At 34.7% G+C, this 13,957-nt stretch overlaps 1 protein-coding gene and 1 long non-coding RNA gene across 17 annotated transcripts in view; one reads left to right on the plus strand and one right to left on the minus strand.

Annotated features, from left to right (window-relative positions):
* The window catches only part of LOC101741761 (four and a half LIM domains protein 2), a 197,722-nt gene that overhangs the window by 61,437 nt on the left and 122,328 nt on the right, over nucleotides 1–13,957 (plus strand). For 6 of the 16 annotated variants that reach the window (XM_062674854.1, XM_062674861.1, XM_062674857.1 and 3 more), the window contains exon 1: nucleotides 11,548–12,070. The exons of 2 other annotated variants lie outside the window; for them this stretch is intronic. The gene's annotated coding sequence lies outside the window, so the exon portion shown is untranslated. Of the gene's footprint in view, nucleotides 1–11,547; nucleotides 12,071–13,957 lie in introns of those variants that run through there. 8 more of the 16 variants (XM_062674858.1, XM_062674860.1, XM_062674863.1 and 5 more) reach the window with 3 other exon arrangements.
* LOC110384971 (uncharacterized) lies at nucleotides 875–6,645 on the minus strand. Its single transcript, XR_002430324.2, has 3 exons — nucleotides 3,251–6,645; nucleotides 1,213–2,752; nucleotides 875–1,103 (listed from the first exon to the last, which is right to left on the minus strand). It is a non-coding gene; the product is annotated as an uncharacterized LOC110384971 (long non-coding RNA).

Below are 13,957 nucleotides of genomic sequence, written 5' to 3' on the forward strand. Positions count from 1 at the left end.
AAACACAATTTATCAAAAAAAAAGCAAAGCTCGGTCATTCTCTAGTATGAAATTATGTGTGAACTAGCGACCCGCCCTAGCTTCGCTTCGGAAACTGTACTTTATTATTGATTTCTCCACTATTTAATGGATGTTACTATACATTAAAAAAACCGCATCAAAATCCGTTGCGTAGTTTTAAAGATTTAAGCATACATAGGGACAGATAGGTACATATAGTGACAGAGAAAGCGACTTTCTTTTATACTATGTAGTGATATGACATTGTTAATTAGTTAAATGCATGACTCTAAATTGTACTTGGAAAATTTTACGCAGTCGCGGTACATAACATCAATCTACTCCCGGTAATGTAAGCCAGTCTCTTTTAGTTCTAGTAAAATGTACTGATTTCAAAATTATATGTACAATCTCTGTGTTGCAATGTACGGTCGCGTGGAAAATATGCAAACTATTAGTTTCTTGCTGATTCTTCTAAGCGGTTAAACTGCATTCCGATTTACTAGTAAATTACTGTTTAAATAGAGCCTGTATAAGCCAATTTGACCCTTAAGCATTTTAGTATTTTAATCGTTTTTTGCAAGAATTTAAAACAACTTTAATCACTCGTTAATTAGAATATATAAAAGTTATCGTCTAATTAGATTATCTTTAAAATAATGTGGAAAACTAGCGTACCCGACAGACGTTGTCCTGCAAAAATTCATTCAAATCGATCCAGCCGTTTAGTTTTAGATACTAGATACCGACTGCAGCGTCATCTGCCGCGCTGGTTTGTGAATCTAAACCATCCAGGGTGCCACCCAAACGCATACAAAAAAATCATTCAAATCGGTCCAGCCGAGTTTAGGAGGAGTTCAGTGACAAACACACGCACAGATGAAATATATATTAAGATTAGACGGCTGTTAACACGACGGTATTTAAAAGTCGACAAATAATACCCCAGTAGTCTCCCTGGGACATCAGTCGGTTTCTCAAGCCTTTGTTATAGATATTGAAGATTCATCTCAGAATAATGATACAGTTCTTCACGCGTCACGTTTCGTTTCCTTCCGCCTAGGAAGTCCTTTGATGGTGGAACCTTCATTGCTTCATTGGACCTAAGGTGACACTGCACGCTATGTATATTCATGTATCGATTCAATGCTATATGCTATTTACATACAAATAGAGCATGATATTAATGAATATTTTATGTCTCATACGTACCTATTATAAATTTGCGATGTGCAACAATAACCTTGATATTCTTAGGCTATTCTTCAATAAAATCCATAATAACTAAAATGCTGAGTTCATCCACATTGCGTTTCCACAGATCTTTTTTGCCGCGTGCCATCCGGATTTGAAATGCACTTCCCTCCTCAATATAACTTCAGCTCTATAGTATCTCTATAGTTGTAGACATAACATAAAATGCTTATACGAATTAACGTATAATGTCAGCAGAATAATGATATTACGTCGGAAATTTAATGACAATTATACTCAAAGCGATTGTCTTGCAGTTACTAAAATTTATGATAATATTACGATATAGATTAGGTACTAAGTAGTTTCAGAGCATACTTGAATAAAAGTCCTTAACTACAAAAGAAAATAACTTCTTTATTCTTAAATGAAAGTAGAAAATATGATTTAATAAAAAAAAAAGATTTGCAGCGAAATATGTTTTCGTACACTCAATCTAAAAGCAATACCCTGAATATATGCACAAAACACGAAATATTTTAAAGTTACCTTCACCTGACTGCCGTAAATGAACTTAAACACGGTCGTCTCACACATCTTTTTTTAAGGGATTTTATGACCCGGTAACTGAGACCTTTAAGTCATGTCTTATTTTAATTTATATTCATATTTTTACGAAAAATTATATTATGGAGTGAAATGAAATGAAGATAATTAATTTGAGACATTAATCAACTGGGATGAAATTAAATGAAATGAAATAAGATGATATGGGATGAAATATAATATCAGTAAAATGGTAGTCATTTACTAAGATTATTTCAGTGGACTTTTTGGAGGAACCCGAGAAGCTACGTCCAGCAGCTTTGTTTCATTTTCCCACATTCGTGCACTTTCACAGATATTAAAAAGTTAATAAACCACCGTTATTACACATTTAAACCTGAAGAAACACTAAATAGACAAAATAAAACAAATCACACAACTTCACTGCTCGCGTTCCCGCCAAAATGTCCTCTTCACACATCAAGAACATCGTTCCATAGGATATGCTAATTAAAAATTAAAATCGATTTTGATGCGTTCTTGCGTAAAATCGATACAAGCCGATTACATAACGTTAGAATTGGATTGTCATGATGATCACCTTATCGTTGCCACCGCTGACTATTCCCTGAATCCTGATCATACAGGAGCCAGTCACCGTCGACGCCCTAGACACGTCGTAGACACGCCCTTACGCATCCATCAGATTCAATTACTCTTGCATTACATGGCTTCAGCTCTAATACTAGAAGCAGGCTTAGGGACCCCGGTAACCGTACTCGTCGAACTCGGCAAAGAGTTCAACGTGCAACCCAACCCGTGCACCAACCCGCTGAGTTTCTCGCCGGATTTTCTCATCGTGTCGCGGTTCCAATCCGGTCGTAGTTATGTATCTTGAGCTGTTAGGTCTCCTTCGGAGGCGCTCGGGTAGCCGTTAGAAAATCCCACCCCTCCTGGCTGAGCTCTTGCTCGCCCACCTGTCCTGGTGAAGCTGGAAAAGCCTTTGGGCCACCTGTAATATAGATTTCAAAATTCATAAAAAAAGAAAGAAATTCATAAAAAAAGAATTTTATAATTTTTTATTATGTTTTCGTTTCATTTCGAAATTTGATTATGTGATAAACCTGTGCTGCACGCTTTACGTGTTTAGTTCAATTTTGTGTCACGCTACAATATAAAAAGTTACACAATATTTATCATAGAATTGTTCGTGTTAACATACTTTTTGTTACTACCAGTAATACATGGACGACAATAAATAAACTATCACTACTACAACTTGCGATAGGGCTTGTATGATCGTGTGGGTAGACACCATCTTGCCACCTATTTTTGCCGCGAAGCAGTAATATTCTTCCGTTTGAAGGGTGGGATTCGATTCAAACTATGACCACGTGTCTCACAGCGGGTCACGGCATTTACGTTGTGATGTCTATGAGTTCAGGTAATCACTTATTATAATATGTCTATGACGCTACTGGTAGCAGTAACTATACACAGGTCAACGTACTTGTCGGGCTCACCGAAGAGTTCGACTTGAAATTTAGCCAGCTGAGCTTCTAATCAGATCTTCGGAGTGGGTCGTAATTTCGATCGATTTGAAATTTTAACGAAACCAAATTTATTATAAATTATAAACTTGAAAACATAAATGTCCAGAAACTCCACATAATATATACTTCTTTACTTAACAACTTAGATAAGCTATCGACTCGCGAGACGATTGCAACCTTCAAAAGAGGTCAGTGCATGCGCCCGCATACAACACTATTCAAGTCACTTCACTTAATTCTTCTGTCAGTCAGTGACACCGCAACTGTTGTACTGTACGCACGCGTATTATGTGCTTGAATCTTAAACAAATAAACATGTATAAACACGTGACCGACGTAAAGGAACAGCCAAGGAAGATACAGAAGTTCCCTTCAAGAGAAAGGAATTTCGCCGTTAGAAGGAAGAATAACAATTATCGCTCACACGCGAATTGTGTGGCTTGTGCCAAAATTGCCGAGAAGGAGAACAGATGAAACTAAAGTGTAAAGGAATAATCCGCAGCTAGTTGTATCAACAATATTATTTGTATCAAGTGATGTGCAGAAATGACAGAGAATTTTTTGAAAAAAAAATTTTAAAAGAAAAATTTTGTGAAGTTATCAAACGTTATTGTTTCAATCTGAAGTGAAGTGCATGGATTCTGAATTTTAATGTACCATAAATACTACGGATTATATGGTTGACATAATAGTGCATAACCTCAATATCAAATAAAATACAAATTTCGAAAAATTTATCAACAAAAATGTAATGTGAACACAAATTATTTATTTTATTTTACAACGCAACAACTTAAAAATTCGTTTTGAAGCATGCCAGATAACGAGTGTTCTATCACAATCAATATTGAAACAAATGTTACTAATAAAAATATGTTATTATCAAACGATACCAACTTCAAATCGAAATTTCCACCTTAATACATTTCAGTACTACGATGATAAAGTCTAAAATTGCCTGACAGTATATTTAGGAGGTCATGTTTATTGCACGATGTATTATGTAAGCTAGTACCAATAAGCGTACGAATTTTATGTAACTATAGAAGTCTGTTTGTCAGAGTGTGTAAAATGATGTTTTAAACCCTATTCTGTAGATGTTTAGGCTTACTGTGTGCTTTGTACTTTTTGTACATACCCAATACTATTTTTTTTCAATTTTGGTACCACTGTCCTTATCAGTGCACTCGAAAAAATCTTTTTTATATTAAATTATTAAAGGCTTAAGACAGCTTATCGTCACAACTCAGTAAAAATGTATAAACATCTGTTAATCTAAAATTACTTTTACTGAAATTTTAAACTTAAGAAATTAAAAGTAAGATCTTTGCTATTAAACTACACTTTTGTAGGCAAAAGTTTCTGTGCCAAATGAACGATTTGAAGCAAGAGAGAGCCAGATTCTGGGATGATTAAATTGTATCATTATTAATGACAGTATTTTTTGATTTCTCAATTTTTGTAATTTGAATAATACAAAAAATGTTATTCAAATATAATATGAATTGTGTTTCGTGCAACAGAGATCAGATGTTATATTCTCAGGGCCAAATAAAATTAAGAACTAAAACTGGTTGAAACAACTGTTTTTTTTTTTGAAGCGTCCTTACAAATCTGGTTTTTGTTAATTAAGCGGTTGCAGAGTTTTATTTTTAATATAAGCTATTTCTACACTTGGTGTAGTTTTTTTTGCATCAAATATCTATGGTCAAGGAATTCAAAAATACAAGCTTGAAATTGACAATATGTAACTTTTATTAGGATATTGTGGTATATTAATATAGTTAACTACAACTTTTTCCTATGAACATTTTCTTTAATTCTGAGACATATTTTAGACATACAATTTTTTTTTTTTTCTCCCATTGTGCATAGATGCACTCCAAGCAATTTTGAACATTCCTAAACACATTCTGGATGTCATACACAATTTTTTCATTACATAGCTGTAAAAGGTAACTATAGTACAAGTCAGTATAATTATTAATCTATAAAGATTGTAGTTTCGGACGAGAATCCATTATCGTTGGTATTAAAAACTCATTACTAAAATTAATTGCTCAATAATCTTGCTCAAGTTTACGGCGGCAGATGTACTAAGAATTTTTTGAATGCAGCAATATGTATTCTACTATAATTATGAGTATAATTAATATTTCACACTACAACCGTCTGAATACGTTCTAGAGACATCAGAGTACCAATTATAATTCCATTTTATGTTTTAACTTGGGTTGCCTGTGCGGTGTACACTTAGTAATGACAATGTAAAGCATTTCTGAAGTTATCGTTGAAATTCGATCATAGACGAATTATTGTTTTAATAAATTATTCAGGGGTTCCGTTGCCGTTCCCTGTTGGTCACGATATCGTATTACAGTGGTTCTCAAACTTTTTTCATCACGGCACATTTGACGATTCTAAAATTTAGCGACACTCAAAAGTTCCACGTCACAGTCGTTGTGAGCGGTGGTTTTTCATCAAAGGTCTTACCTGGGACCTTTTTTGCGAAAGTTAATGAAATAGCATTTGTTTTTAATTCCTTTTTGAAATCACGATTTTAAATATTTTTTTATGACAACAATATATGGTTTATGCATCTGGTTAAGACAGACATTAGTTTCTTTACCGATGTTGACTCAACACGACAATGTGAATTAATAATAAACAATGTTACCTACTCTAAAATGCATTAATGTAAATTATATGTGACGTATGTGTTGTACATAATTTTTAGAAAATTAAATGTTTATCAGGAATTGTCTTGAATTTTTATTTGCAGAAACTTGTTTTTATATGCTTTTGTATTTCGCTGTTCGGCGAGTTCAGTAGCTTCTGCTGCCTTTAACTGCTTCGATCTTAAAATATGTGGTATAATTTGCGTCAATCTCCCGATCCTCAAACCAAGGCACTTCTTCAAATATCGCTTGCCTAAATTATTTAAGTGTTTAAACTATTCAATAGACGATTGTCCTATATAAGTATTTTAATTGGGGAAGCATTAACTTGAGATTTAAATTCCAGTTCGTATTTGAAAGTCGCCTCACAGAGTAGGGGGGCTGTTACAGTGGCGTAGCGAGTTTAGTTTAACTCGCGCCCCGGGCACAATACTATTAGGGCCCCTATTTAGGCTATTAGTGTTCCTTTTTTCCTTTTTATTTACGAATTAAAATTTATTATAGTTTTCCAGAAATCAATTATAGTAAAATAATAAATAAAGATTAATTAGCGTACCGGCAGACGTGGCGTGGGTAGGCCTCTCAAAAGATGGACCGACGATCTATCGAGGTTCGCGGGGATTCGCTGGATGCAGGCAGCGCAGGACCGGTCTTTGTGGCGAGGCTTGGGGGAGGCCTATGTCCAGCAGTGGACGTCTGTGGGCTGATAAGAAGAACCAGCATTTTTTTGTTTTGCTGGCCATTTGCCGCCCTTTGGTGAGTAGCGCCCGGGACATAATACACACGCCAAGGCGCCGCGCCTACCCCGCTACGCCACTGGCCCCTTAGTTTTAACCTCCGGACCACTAGTGCAACTTTCTCGTCATTTAGCTATTATAATTTGCCAAGCCAGAATGTGACGTTAAAGAAGTCACGAAGTAAACGACAAAACAAACATGAAACACGTTTCTACTATAAAATATCGTAATGAAAACTCAATTACTTCCTAGCGTTTCTACGAATATATATCTCTGTGTACAATAGTGATCTGAAACAACCTCTAAATGTTCGCTTAAGTAGCCGTAAAATTGGATTAATGTTCGTATTAATCAATGTTTGGTACTTTATGTAGCTGTTAACGTAATTCACCGGAAATCAGGAATTTTGGGTACACATAGAACGCGGTAAAGACATTTTTTTAAATGTAGTGTGAGCATGAGTTGGAGACCATTTAACTTAGATTAATTCGCGAAGCAGTTGCTCTTGAGTTGCTAGTTCTCCTTCGGAAACGCTCGGGCAGCTGTTAGCAAATCCCACCCCTCTTGGCTGAGCCTTTGCTCGCTGGTGAAACTGGAAGGCCTCCGGGCCACCAGTAATCCTTCAATCATAAAAAAAGACCATGTTACCAATGCATTTTACTAACGAGCTGTGCAATCGCACTGGAGTACCAGTGCGAATTGTAGTAACAATTCAGTATACAAACAATTCAGACTTCGGCCTTCATTTACAAAGTGGGCATTCACGTTGTGATATATTTGTTTTCCAGTTTCCACTTTATACCAAGTAGGTCGTGAGCTGATCCACGACCTATGCAATACAAAAAAAAACTGTTGATGCTCCTCAAACGCATGATTCCTTCTCGGTGGAAATTCGCGGGATGGTGATAACTGGGGTACTTATAATACACCCTATCACCATGATACTCAGTCGGCAATCGCAGTGCCCTGATATAACACTATTGTTAGACACCTGTTTAAGCCGTAAGGCCAGAGTATAAGTATTAATCCCTATGCCTAACAGTAAGCGGCTTGGCTTTGATTTTGGCATTGCTGAGGTCCAAGAACAATGGTAACCATTCGCCTTTAACAACACACGAGGACAGATGTTATGGTGCCATGCTAAGGCGACATAACAATTTACTAAGGCCTTAAAATTATTATGTTACAATGCTATAAGTCAAACTATGATACGTTATAATTATGCAGGAATGAAATAGAAATCAAAAGCGCGCAATGAAACAAAGCTCTTGGTTGCGCTTGGATATGAATGGTAATAGCTCCTTTGTTCTTAAAATAATTTCTATTTCGAACAATAATTATCTCGACAAAGACCTTTGTCACTGCCAAAGTTTATCCGCCTTACAAGATGTATTCGTTTTAAGGACATAAAACACATGATATGTAGAAATTTTTGAATTATATTTAAGATAGTTAATAGTTATATGGAAACCTGTTCACAAAAAGTGTGAAACATTTTTGAACAGCTTTACCAAACTAGTCGCTTGGTCATTTGAATATAAAATTTTATTATACCTACTATGGATTTAAATGACTAACTTTTCATTGTTACTACGTATTATTTTTTACTATTCTTTATTTATTTAGGTATTTAATAGGTATTACTAGTTACATTTTCACTTTATTATTTAATCATTTATTTACGTATTTATAATGCACAGACTAACGAAAAATAATAATTATTCGTGTGTTTAATTTAATTATCTTGATTTCATATTTCGCGATTAACGTGAATTGAATTTAATCCAAATGAAAAAGGTGTCCTATTTACTACTTACTTACCACTACTTACTACTTACATACTTACATTAGATTATATTCATTTTATATTCAATTTAATTGATCGAATAATGGATAAAAAGTACCAAACTTTTACAAAACTACTTTTTTTTTCCTGCCTATACTAGTAACCTCGAGGGGTTATACTGACCGAGCGAGTAGGTGAGCTCATGGGGCTCCAACCTGGTGACGTTGTTAACACTAGCCGTAGCAAGAACAGTGCATCGTAGAATCTACCACCGGATCGGAAACGCGACTCACTGAGAAGATCCGGCGAGAAACTCAGTGGGCTGTGTCTGTGGGTTAATTTAGGGTGCTTGAGGTACCTAAAAGCACCGTTAGTGGATCGTGAGGATCCGAAACAAAACTACCTTAAGCGGTCGTAACACTAATGACGGTCTTCTCCAGGCAAGGCAGACCTTAGAACTTATATCTAAAGGTGGGTGGCGCATTTATGTTGTAGATGTCTATGGGCTCCAGTAACCGCTCAACACCAGGTGGGCTGTGAGCTCGTCCACCCATCTAAGCAATAAAAAAAAGGCAACTGACAAACGGACTTGAATGATCTAGAGCAGTGATTCTCAACCTTTTTTTTTGTAGCGGCACATATTTAACGATTTCAAAATTTGGCGGCACACAAAAAAAAAGATAAAAATTATTTACTTACTCCAACACACTGCATAAATAGTTTATCAAAAAATTTTAATGTACGAAATAAACTAAAATATACTATTTTTTTTTTTTTGTGGATTTCATATATATTCATGTTTAAAATATTTTTCTTTTAAAGTGATATAATTTAATAATGTTAACATTATTATATACATATTCGCAAAATTTGGCGGCACACTTTTGAAATTTGGCGGCACACAAAAGTGCCGCGGAACAGTGGTTGAGAATCACTGATCTAGAGAATTTGACGCATAACTAAAGTGAAATAAATCTTAACAGTTGTAAGTGGTCATAAATTACAAATGTAAATAATAATCTATAGTCAAATATGGACAGTTGAACGAACAGACACAATGCGATAAGCGAACCGGACCTCTCTTATCGGTAGCTGTTATATATTTAAACACAAGTTCGTTAATTGAACACCAACAAAAATTCATTTATGAGAGAATAATAAGGTTTAATCAGATTATTAAAACTAATAAAAAATATTTGGCGTGCCCTTGTGGCGGTAGCTAATCATAGAACAGAAGGTATCTGACAGATACTTAAATCGCCCGAACTACACTAAAATATATTAAAATATAGGTATATGTGTTACTTTTTCCCTGCCTAATTTACGTCTAGTGAAGCTAGAATAATCTAACGAGGTTACTAAAATATGTAGAAAAAAAAGAAAATTACTTAACAGAGATGTAAATCAGAGCATTTATATTCTTATTATTATTATACCAATTTAAGAAATAATAAATATGAGAAAGCGGTCTTTTTGAAGAATTATTAAGAATGAAACTCGAGTGTCAGTAACAAAATGTGTTTTATGTTTGAATTTAAAGCCACTTTCGTTTTTTTCTGACATTTTTAACGCCATCTAAATCAAAGAAATGGGAAAAATATTAAAGTCAGAGCCTTTTTTGTTTGTTTACAAAACATAATTATAAATGTTATGTAAGTATTCTGAGAGTGAACACGCTGCTTTTGAATTCACAATAATGTTTGACTGAACTTCGAGGTGTCAGTGAATTTGTCGCACAGAAAGGTATGACTCACTCAGATTGCAACGAAAACAAAAGACTGTTTTATACACACGGCTCTTTGTTTGATCATTCTTGGAATGCTGTCAACGTTTTGTAGTAAAACAAAAAACCTATTAGGTAGGTACTTAGTTAAAGCAACTTTTAGTAAAACTTATTACAGCGCCATCTATCGTTGAGTAGAGTAAGCGTTCAGGATCTTTGTTTTTAATATTGACGATAGGTGGTAGTGCCATCGGATTTTTTGATAGAATTATAGTTTCGTTATTATTATTAATATATAGATTTATTTTTTAACTTTTATCTTATATATTTTTTCGACAATTATCTTAATGATCAGCTAAGGGTAGAAATAACATTCCAAAAAACTGTTCGATGAACAATACATGTGATATTTCCACCAAAGCTAACTATAGTAGTGGTAATTAATACACATACTCGTATTAAATAACAGTCTCGACTGTTATGTGTTAACCACTAAATATGAGCCGTGCGCTTGTATATTCCTATAAAAAAAAAAAACATAGAGCCCGTAATTGCAACAGTTAATTGTATCGATACGTTATGTTCTGATAAGATAGCTATGGCCTTATTTCATTGTTAGAAGCGAACTAATTTATTTGTAAACTAGATTGAGTCTGTATGACTCACAAAATAACAATTAAATCAACTGTTTTCTTATCGTCACGATAGGCGTGGATATGATGTTTTATCACTGACGGTTTCTTAAATAGAATATTCAAAGGATTAATTTCTTAATTTACTGCAACTATTTTACGAATTTTATAAAGCCTTCTCTCCTTTTCCGTCTTATTGATGTAACATTAAATAACTCCACAATATTTTATCTAATTAAAATAACGTTCACAATGTGATCACCATAGGCTTCTGTAGAAATCTTCTATCTCGATCTCTGGTAGACCACCCGGATAATTAGGACCGTTTATTATCTTCCAATAGGGGAGGTACAGAGAAGTATAGAAACTTGCCAATTGCTGGACCAGAACGAACAGGCCGACGGGCGCTCCAGTTTAACCTTTAACTGATACGGAAGTCATCAAGTTACCCTTTTTTATGAAAAAGTCCGTACATTTCAAAAAAATAATAATCTAAAAACTTTAATTCGCTTCTGAATGTTTCTACATTTATTTCAATGTATGTACTTACCTATTTATTAGTCAAATTTGAGCCGGTAAATTTAAAAATAATTCCGTATTTTCTACATTAATAAATCATAAACTGTTTGCCCAGTTATCAACCGCAGGTAACTTATCTCTTATCAAATACTAATGACATCACCTTTTAATACCGAGTAAAATCATAGTTCGTAGAAATAATAATACCATCATATCAAGACACCGTAATTGCCATAAATACAATGCAAAGAAAGGTCACGCTCGAATGGATAGTGTGCGTTCCAAAACCTAATCCCTTGAACTTGAGTGTGCGGAACGGAGGTAAACAAACGTTCGAGCAATCTGTAAATCCGTTGACGCGCATTTGTCATTTCGAACGCACGCGATTCAGTCGCACGCGCTCCGTGTTTTCGAAAGTATACACATGACAGTTTGCAAAAAAAAAATACAAATGAAAACAAACATTTGAGAGCGTGCCGTAATAAATGTGGAATTGTTATTGTTTTTCAATAAACATTTATTTTACATTCAGTGTTAATTAGCAGTGAGTTTTAAGTGATCTACGTTAAAGTCAGTGTTATTTTTTGTATGGTTGTTCATGAAGGAAATAAGGTGACATGACCGTTAAGTATTTCGTATCTAGATCGTGAATATAAAAATACAAACGTTAATAACGTTATGGAGTTGTATTGATTTTATTTGGTAATCTCTTTTCTATTTTATTTTTATCGAATATATGAATTAAGTTACAAACTTTTTTTTACGAGAAATATGTTTTTTATGACGATTCACAACTATGTGCTAATTTTGAATGACGAGTATGGGGTATTGTCGAGTGCTCAGCATATTTGTTTTTATTTTATCTTGCTTAACGTAAAAGTCTTTCCAAACTATTTTTAACTAAATAATCCGAAATACGTTGCCTCATAAAATTTCTTATTTTTGTTCTATATGAACCGGATTTTGGTCATTACGATTATAATAATATTAGACCGAAGATAACCAAATCGATTCCGACGTTTTGAAGTAATGCGATTATCGGTGAACAATATTTAATTATATATTACAGATACAGATCCAAGTTTGTTTTAATCGTTCTTAAATGACACGAAAATAATTTTGAAAAACTTGTAAATTCGCCTATGCCAAATAAATGTACAACAATATATAATATAGATTACTTAATATTTTGACTACTTAAACTTTATTGCAATTTATTTATTTATTTTAATTTTAGTGATATTGATAATTATTCACCGATTTGACGCGAATCCACGACACTACTATTTATACCGGGAGATTATTGTTGAACTCGTGTTTACCGTCGTTAGCAGAGTACAGAGTTACATAATTACGTGCCACGCATATTTTTCGCCCGCCACAACCCTTTAAAATATATTTTTTGGCGAACTTCTCAAAAAACATTTGCGAACCCAAGCCTATCAATTTTTCTAATGAAATATGTACTTAACAAATGTTTACGATTGACTTCCACAGTGAAGGAATAACATCGTGTAGTAATAATCAAACCTGTAAAATTATAATTTGCGTAATTACCGGTGGTAGGACGTCTTGTGAGTCCGCACGGGTAGGTGCCACCACCCCGCCTATTTCTGCCGTGAAGCAGTAATGGGTTTCGGTTTGATGGGTGAGGCAGTCGTTGTACTGTAAAAACTGAGACCTTAGAACTCCTATCTCAAGATAAGTTGCCGCATTTATGTTGTAGATGTGCATGGGCTCCGATAACCACTTATTATCAGGTGGGCTGTAAGCTCGTCCACCCATCTAAGCAATAAAAAAAAAAGTTTGGAATTGGTAGTGAATTCGAAAAACCTATTTACGAATTGAAAGTTTTTCTTTTTCTCGCCTATTCGCTAGTAGTCTAAGGGGCAATTCCAACATCTCTCGGACGGATGGGTGAGCTCACGGGTTCAACCTGAGAGAATTTGCTAACACTAGCCCTAGCAAAAGGATAAACCGGAGAGGATAATTATTAGAAGAAACTTATGTGAAATTTACTATGCTATCTACAGCTAAGGATAATTTGGTAATAAAACTTTATAATAATGGTTCTTCGCCCTACTTGAATCTAGTTACGTTTTAATAAAAGACACGAAAATGTATATAATTTTTTAAATTTAAATCGTCGGTTAAATCGTTTCATCGTTCTCGTCGAACCCGTCGGACGGAGGACTCGGCGAGTAAATTAACCCATAGACACATCCCACTAAGTTTCTCGCCGGATCTTCTCAGTGGGTCGAGTTTCCGATCCGGTGGTAGATTCTGCGAAGTACGGCTCTTGCTAGGATTCGTCTCTCTAGACTCTAGACCATCAGCTTAGGTAGGAACAAAAAATTAAAACTCTTAACTTCGCAAAAAAACCTATTGATGAGTTTGAATTCCGAGATCGGGGTTTTAACTGAATTCGGATACCTCAAAATGCGACCTTAAAACTGGAACTAAACGAACATGGGTCTACACATTAGTCGTATGATAAAAATGAATCTTTGACCTCATGTCTTAAAGTAAATAGCGACATTTACATTCTGATGTCCATGGACTGCAATAACTAACACCCGGTAAGCTCGT

The sequence above is a fragment of the Bombyx mori genome, chromosome 22 (assembly GCF_030269925.1).
Source record: "Bombyx mori chromosome 22, ASM3026992v2".
In the NCBI taxonomy this organism is placed as follows: domain Eukaryota; kingdom Metazoa; phylum Arthropoda; class Insecta; order Lepidoptera; family Bombycidae; genus Bombyx; species Bombyx mori.